General features: G+C 38.4%; 1 long non-coding RNA gene across 2 annotated transcripts in view; it reads left to right on the forward strand.

Annotated features, from left to right (window-relative positions):
• Positions 1–503: 503 nt before the first annotated feature.
• Positions 504–8,976, forward strand: part of LOC114022946 — a 26,505-nt gene continuing 18,032 nt past the window's right edge. For both annotated transcript variants that reach the window (XR_003566725.1, XR_003566726.1), the window contains exon 1: positions 504–697. This is a non-coding gene — a long non-coding RNA (uncharacterized LOC114022946). The remainder of the gene's footprint in view (positions 698–8,976) is intronic.

The raw sequence follows: 8,976 nt of genomic DNA on the forward strand, positions 1-8,976 counted from the left end.
TAGGAGAACATCTAATAACCCTTTCCATTCTTCATCATGTATGATATACTACATTACTTGTTCTTTGACGTCCTACCTCTACTGCCTAAAGAGGGAACTGCCTAAAGGTGGGAAATAGAAGTGTGGAGAATTTGGACAGAAAGCTCAGAAAGCAGCTCAGTGAGTTTTAATAACTAGCTACTTTTGCTCCTGACCCAAGTATATAAAATTGTGCCCCCTCTGTTCCTAATGTCATGATGTACAGGGGATAGTGGATTTATATTTTTTTCTAATTTTCTGCCTCCCTCAGTAGAGGCAAGTGCCTTGCCCACGTTATAGATCTTGTTGAAGCTAATTAGAGCTAAAAGTAGAAGTTCCAATTTTCCCTCAAACTTGCTAATGTTCATCTTTAGTATTTGAAGAGGATCAGTGACTTTATGGGTGATGTCTTGACTTGCAAGTGAATTGGATTTAAGTGAGGCAGAGCTGCACAAAGTCATCAGCTTCACTCTCTCTTCCAGAGTCATCGAAGTCCAGTGGCAAGACAAAAATCAAGATGATTGGCAGTGACCTGGGATGCAGTGGACGACCTTGGCATCTTAGATGTCTGACCAGACTTTAAGCACTCTATATGACCTGCTTCAGCCTCCTTCATGGCTGTTGGAACAAATTGACCTTATTCACCCATTCCATCAGGGGACGTCTTCACATGCTTGAGGTTAATATCTCCTAACTCACTGACAGGTTTGAGGTCCTCAACCTGGTTTAACCCATCTGCCAAGATGATTTTACCAGGGGGTGGCTGCTTTACATGCTATACCTTCTTGGAGCCATGGGTGAGAGTTGGACGACAGGTGGACACCAAAGGTAGACAAGAAGGTAATAGACAAGAAGCCCTGAAAAAGGCTCAGCAAGCCCTTACATCCGAGGTGCCGGTCCTCCCTGAACGTCCCAAACTAAAAGATACAAGAACGTTTCACCACACTCAGGTAGCACAGAGCTGAATCAGAGATCTCAGTCCCATTGCTAGCATGTGGCTAGTAGAGTTCCCCAGAACATATTTCTGAGCCATAACTGGCCTTTCCAACAAAGCAACATTATCCCAGAATGCAGCCATATTCACAAAAAGATGGGATACAAATCCTAAATAATTAAATTAGAAATAATATGCTAAATGTTAAATGATATCAAGCCAATGGTTAACTCTGACTTGTAGGCCAAAGGTTTCATATCCCTGTTGTGATGAAAGATTCTTCCCCCTTTTTCTCTCTTTTTATTTCACTATACAGTTGACAGACTGTTATACAATTCACATTATTTTAGTTCTATCATTTAATTACTTCAAAAATAAATGTTAAAATGATACAATTTCAGACTTGTAAGAACATTGGAGGTCATCTAGTACAATGCCTGCCTGAAAAGAAATTCCCTTTAACAGTGGTCAGACCACCTCCAGCTCTAGTGATAATGAATTCACTACCTACTCCAATTTCTCCACCTTCAAACATAATGACCTTTTCTCAATCCTCATCCTTCTTGTCCTCTGCAGCCTTTGACACTATTGATAAGCCTCTTCTCCTTGATACTTTCTTTTTATTAGGTTTTTGTAACACTACTGTCTCCTGGTTGTCTTATTTGTCTGAGTGCTACAGCTCAGACTCCTTTGCCAAATCTTCATCCAGATCATGGCCACTAATGGTGGGTATCTCCCACCATTAGCTTTATTGTAACCCCTCCTCTCCCCTCCCTTCTTCTCCCTTACTCTCCTCTCCTCTCCTCTTATCCTCTCATGGTTTCAGTTATCTGTCATCTCTATGCTTATGATTCTCAGATCTACTTATTCAGCCCTAACCTCCAGACACACACATCCAACTACCTAGTGGACATCTTGAATTGGTTGTCTCATAGACATCATAAATTTGTGTCCAAAACTGAACTTATTATCTTTTTCTCCAAGTCCTACTCTTTTTTTCTTTCCTTTTACTGTGGAGGGTACTACCATCCTCCCAGTCACTCAGTTATGCAACCCAGGTGTCATCCTCAACTCCTCACTCTCTTACCCCTATATCTGAACTATTGCCAAGTCCTGTAGATTTTACATTCATAAGAACTCTGGTACACACATACCATGCTTCCCCCCATCTCTTCTCTGACCTCTGCCACCATCCCGGTGCAGACCCTCATCATCTCAGGCCTGGACAAGTGTAATCACATATTGGTGGGTTTTCCTGATTCAAGCATCTCCCCACTCCAATCCATCCTCCATTCAGCTGTCCAAATGATCTTTCTAAACGACAGGTCCCATGATACTGAATCCTTGCTGTTTCTCACACAAGTAACTCCATCTCATAACTCTGGTATTTTCATTGGCTGTCCCCCATGTTTGGAATGTTCTTTTTTGTTATCTTTGCTTCCTGGTTTCTCTGGTTTTCTGAAAGTCCCAGCTAAAATCCCACCTTCTACAAGAGACCTATTCCCCTTAATGGTAGTGTCTTCCCTCTGCCGATTCTCTCCAATTTACCATATGTATGTATGTATATACTTATATTATATGTATATACATAAATCGTATTCATATAGCTATTTACATACTGTCTCTCCTATTAGACTGTGAGGTCCTTTAGAGCAAGTACTGTCTCTTGCCTTTCTTTGTATCTTCATTGCTTAATATGGTGCCTCACATACAGAAGGTGCTTAACACATATTTGTTGACTTGAGCTATAGATAGGGTATCCTGTGTGCTCTAGTTTGTGATAATTGAGGAACCACTACCATTTGACATTACCCTATCTTTGCCATTCTCTAAACTATGCAAACTGTGCCAGTTCCATTTTACCTGGTTTGTTGAAATAATTGCTTTTCAGTACCATGAACACAGTATAATTGATAAAAATTCGAAGACCTAAGTCACTTAACCCTGTTTGCCTCTGTTTCCTCATCTGTAAAATAAGCTGGAGAAGGAAATGGCAAACCACTCCAGTATCTTTGCCAGGAAACTCACCAAAAGGGGTCACAAAGAGTCAGACATAAATCAAAAACAACTGAACGTGCAAAATATGTCCAAAAATGATTTTTGATACAGATTTAGAATTTCATTGGTGTACAGAATTTCTTGTGAGGAAATTAATTCTACCAATCGAATAGACAACGCTCTACACTTTGTAGTGTTAGAGAGGTGCTTGGGGGAAATAAAGGGTGAAGAGATTTGTTCATGTGAGACAAGGGGAAGACTTGAATTCTCAGCTTCCTGTTTCCTATATCATCTCTCTATCCACTATACCATATACCTCCCATTACTAAAAACTGGACTAAATGTACGCTGTTTCTGAACAGATTAAAGTAGATATAATTGTTCAATTAAAATACACTTCAAGATTCCATGATTTTGTGTGCTTTGTGTTCCCTCCACTGATGAAGCATACAACACTGTTCTCATTTGGTAAATAGTCTTTTAGGTGTCTCCATGGCCCCAAAATATCTCATCTTTTGGCCAGGTTAGTGATGAACCCTCTGAATTTTGCTAGTCTGGTTTTCAAATAAAAGATGCACAGTTTGGCCCTGGTCTCAAATAGATAACCTTTGTGTTGGTCCTACCTGAATTCAAATATTGCCTTTGAAAGCCAAGGTCACCTCCATGTCATGGTGAGGTAGCAAAGAGGACCTCAGTGAAAGATGTTAAAAAGTAACAGAAAACTATCATATATATATATAATATGTATATATATAATAAAATATACAGCTTATAAGATTGTATTTATTTATTTAATAAATAAATACATAAATAATATATGTAAAATTTATAATAGAATATATATTAACCATGAAAGTTGAATGTTAAAGATTAAGGCTTCCTTCCTCTGTTATCCTAAACTACTCTGGCCAAGTAGAAGGGAAAGACTCTAGAGTCCCTCAAGATTTCCTTAAGTCCTTTTTTTCATCATTGACAGTGAAGCTTTTACATTTGGAATCAATCTATTATCACAGTCCCCGAGAAATGAGGAAGTAGAAGTGAAATTAAAATAAACTGAGATGGGATGAGCAGCTGGACCAGACCATGTATAGCCTTAGAGACAAAGGAAATCAATTCTGGAGATAACAAAATTCTGGTAGTGTTGAGGGATTATTTCCTAATGTATCAGAAAGGCTATAATATCAAAATCTTGGGAAGAAAATAACTAAACTGTATCAAAGGCCACTGAGAAAATATCAATAACTATAAATCTAAATGTCTGCTTTCTTATGTCTGAAAAATCTTTGCAAGAATAATCTACATTAAGAGACTCTTTGAAAAAAAAGAGAATCTTTGATCATAGTTTGATGAGGGAAAAGGCAAGATTTTGCAGATGATGTTTACATCTTTATAATCATGCAAATAACTGAAACGCATAGAAACAACAAAATCCTACTGTGCTTATTATTTCTGACACTGAATTTGATTTTGTAAAGTAAAAACCTTGTCCAGGAGGCAACTAGATGGCTCAGTGGTTAGAGTGCTGGGCCTGGAGTTAGGAAGTTCAGTTCAGTCATTTTTCAGTCATGTTTGACTCTTCATGATCCCATTTGGGGTTTTCTTGGCAAAGATGGTTTGTCATTTCTTTTTTGGCTCATTTTACAGATGAGGAACTGAGGCAAACAGGGTTAAATGTAACTTGCCCAGGGTCACACAGCTAGCTAGTGTCTGAGGCTAGATTTGAACTCACAGAGATGAGTTTTCCTGATTGCAAGTCCAGTGCTCTATCCACTGTGCCATCTAAGGAGCCAACTCTCCAGAAGTTAAGAAGACCTGAGTTCAAATGTGGCCTCATACACTCACTAGCTGTGTAACCGTGAGCAATCCCTCATCTGTAAAATGAGCTGCAGAAGGAAATGGCCAACCACTCCGGGATCTTTGCCAAGAAAACCCCAAATGAGGTCTTGGAGAGTTGGACATGACTGAAATGACAACAAAACCTGCTAAAGGCTTTCTTTCAACAAGTTGTCTTCTAACTGTAACATAAAAAATGCTTGTTGATTGATTGATCGAAGTCCTTCCTGACCTTCCTGTCAGACCCCATGGGACACTGATTCTCAAGTCAGTCAGAAATGACTCTCTAATTCAACAGGAATACTTAAAGGTCTTTGAGGAGATGAAGACATTCTCTGGCTCTCCAGGAATTAAAGTTAGCATAAATGAATGGCCAAAAAAAAAAAGTTCTTTCAGTAAGCATAGGGCTTCCCCTATGCAGTAAAGACAAGAGGAAAATGTTAGGGCTCTGAGGGTAAAAAAAAATTCTGTCCTAGCAGTTTCTTTCCCATGAAGCTATTATGGGTATTTAAGCCATCCTTTGCCCAATAAACCAAAATCCTATGCCTTTTACTTATTTGAATCTTTTACTTTTGACTTTCATCTACTTTTGCTGCACCAACTCCACGACTCCAGAGGTTACCTTTATGGCAGGGATTCTTAAATCTTTTTGCTTCACAGACCCCTTTGGCAGTCTGGTGACCCTATCTCAGAAGGTTTTTAAGTGTGTAAAATAAAATACACAAGGTTACAAAAGAAACAATAACAACCAAGATGCAATTTTTCTCCCATCTGTGTTCAGAAAATGGGGGAGCTCCAAGTGAAGAACCTCTGGTTAGAGGCAACATGACCAAGTGGATAGATTTCTGGGCTTAGGGCCAAGCAAAATTTGATTCAAGTTCCGCTTCTGATACTTACTAGCTGTGTGGCCCAGGAGAAGGCACTTAGTCTCTCTGAGCCTCAGTGTCTTTATCTTTAAAGCGAAGTCATTGAACCTTGTGGCTTCTAACAAAGCTGTCCAGCTCTAAATCTCTGATCTTTCCTGACTTTGATTGCATTCAGTTCCAGCCTCTTTCCTTACCAAGCCTAATCTGACCCTGACAATTGCCTATGCTGACTGTCTACTCTAGCTGGGTCCCCAGTAATCACCTTTACTTTAAACATACACCTGAAAGCCTCGGCCACTATCCAATCATATTAATGTTGCAAGGTAAGCCACATCAAAGATGATGAACTTATTTGTCAGCCATTAGGACATATCTTTCCCTTGGCTTATAAATATAAATACTCTTTCAGTTATTCTATCCAAGGAGAACACTCTGTTCTCCTTAAGGTCAGAAAGTCTGATGATATAAATTGTGCTACTTTCTGAGGCAAAGAGAGTAAATAATTCATGAGCAAGTTTAAATGATGATTAGGTAACATCACTAAAGCAACACTAGTCCCTATTGTCCAAGCAAGCAATAGCTCGTTTCTCGGGAGATCAGACTTCTGACTTTACCTCCTCCATTCCCATACCAACCCAACTGCACACTTGTCAATAAGCCCCGCAAAAGTTTTTAACCTCCCAGAAATGACTATGCCAAAGATCCTGCATTAAAACATGTACTTTGCTCCTTGAGGTATCTCTTAGAATCATACTAACAATGATAATAATGATAACTAATATTTAAGATTTGCAAAGTGCTTTTATATGTTATCTAACTAAATCATATTTACTGAATACATAATTATTTCTTCCCGTTGTGACATATATATTCATGTGCCTATATGTATGTGTGTGTGTATATATATATGTATACACACACACACACACACACACACACATATATGTATATAGTCAAATGAAACAAATTCCTGCATTAGCCATGTCTAAAAAATATGGATCTCTCAATCCACATTCTGAGTCCATCACCTCTGTCAGGAGATGGGTAGAATGTTTCATTATGAATCTTCTTCAATCATGATAAAACACTATATTGATTAGAGTTATTAAGTCTTTCAGAGTTTTTTGTTTTTTAAAGCAATGTTGTTATTATATAAATTCTTCTTGTGGTTCTGCTCTTTTTAGTCTGCATCAGTTCATACAAGTCTTCCCAGGTTTCTCTGACATCATCCCCTTCATCATTTCTTCCATCACATTTATATATCATAACTTGCTCAATCATTTCTCAATTGATAGACAGCTCCTCATTTTCCAGTATTTTGCCACCACTAAAAGAGCTGGTAAAAACATTTTTGTGCATATGAGACTTTCCCTTCTTACTTAGATATCTACTAGCGATATTTCTGAGTTAAAGGGAATGTATCATTTAATAACATTTTAGCCATTGTTCCAAATTGCTTTCCAGAATGACTGGACCCAATTCACAGCTCTACCAAGAATGTATTAATGCATTTTAATATGTAATTATTAACAAACTTTCTTAATTGGTCTCCTAGCCTGCAGCAAGTCAGAAACCATAAACTAGAAGGGTTATAGGAACAAAATAAAAAGATTTTAGGGCTGGAAGTTACAGCTCACCTAGTTCAACTATCCCATCTTGCCGGTGAGAAAACTGAGACCCAGAAAGATTAGGAGATTTGCTCAGGGTCACTGAAGTAGTCATAATAGAGGCAAGAGTTGAACAGAAGCTTTCTGTCTCAAAATAGAACGCTCTTTCTACTGTGGCACATTGCCTCTTGTTCAGCCATTTCAGTCATGTCCAACCTTTTGTGACCCCATTTGAGATTTTATTGGCAAAGATATGTGTGGTTTGTCATTTCCTTCTCTAGCTCAATTTACAGAGGAGAAAACTGAGGCAAATGGGGTTAAGTGACTTGCCCAGGGTCACACAGTTAGTATGTGTCTGTGGCCAGATTAGAACTCAGGAAGATTAATGTTTTGAATCCAAGCCCACTGCTCTATCCAAAGCTGCTACCACCACCCTGCCTCTACTAATCTCACTGTAGGACCCAGTTCTCCTGAACCACAATCTTTCATTCTTCCCCCATCATAGCTATTTATAGTTTATTTAATACAATTGGGATTTTAAAAAAGAAAACATAACACAGTGTGGCTCTATCTCAGAACAGCCAAAATCTCCCATCTTTTAGAGAGTACAGGCACTGTGTTCTGTTTTCCAAAAGGAAATGCTTAAGTGATTCAAGGCTCTAGGACACACAGTTCTCCCACAACTCCCAGGAGTATGGACATATTTAGAAACTCCAGAATCTACAAATGCTTCAGGGGGCACACAATCTGGCTCATCATTCACTGTCACTTGTAGACATTCATTGCCAAAGTAAAATATTTCAAATCACAAGTCTCCCATCCAGTTCCCATTATCTTCTAGTCCAAAGAGTGGACTAGTACATCACAAGCTCTTGACTAACAGCTGCCTAAGGCCTTTCTGATGCACGAGTGGCCTGTGTGGTCATCCAGTCAGGTAACAAGCATTTATGAAGCATTTACTACGTGCTAGCCACTGTGCTAAGAAAGCACATAGCTTACTATGTACTATTCTAGACACCGAGAATGCCTCTGTTCTCAAGGAACAGCCTCTGTTCTCAAGGAGCTCATGTTCTAATCAAGGAGACAATGTACAAACAGCTGCATACAAACAAAAGACATATATTGCGTGTGTGGCAGTATCTGTATCTATATATATGTATCACATACACAGAGATACACATATGTATATGTATGTGTTATCTGTATCTATATGTATCACACATATATGTGTGTATCTGTATCTATCTCACACACATATACATATACATATACATATACATATACATATACACATACAGTTATCTCTTCCACATCACAGGGATTAGAGGTGTGGTGCCCCCACAATCTGGAAATTACACTTAAAAATTTTTGGTCTTCCCTTCATGCCAGAGAAGAAGTCTGAATCTTTTCTTTTTCTTTTTAGGCTGTTTATATTACCTTATTGTAACATTTGGATTGATGTTATATAATACTATGCATATATTTTATGCATTTATGAGTTTCTAAACTTTTTCTATGTCATCTGCTGGCCTCCACATGTAGTCTGTGGTTTCCACAAAATTCCCCCCAAATTCCCATTTAATTTTTAATGCCAACCCATGATATATCAAAACCATAATGGGAAAAGTCACAATGAGAAAGGGGTATCTATCTATCCATTCATCCATCCATCCATCTATCTATCTATCTATCTATCTATCTATCTATCTATCTATCTATC

This window comes from Vombatus ursinus, unplaced genomic scaffold (assembly GCF_900497805.2).
Source record: "Vombatus ursinus unplaced genomic scaffold, bare-nosed wombat genome assembly UNPS02014814.1, whole genome shotgun sequence".
Classification (NCBI taxonomy): Eukaryota; Metazoa; Chordata; class Mammalia; order Diprotodontia; family Vombatidae; genus Vombatus; species Vombatus ursinus.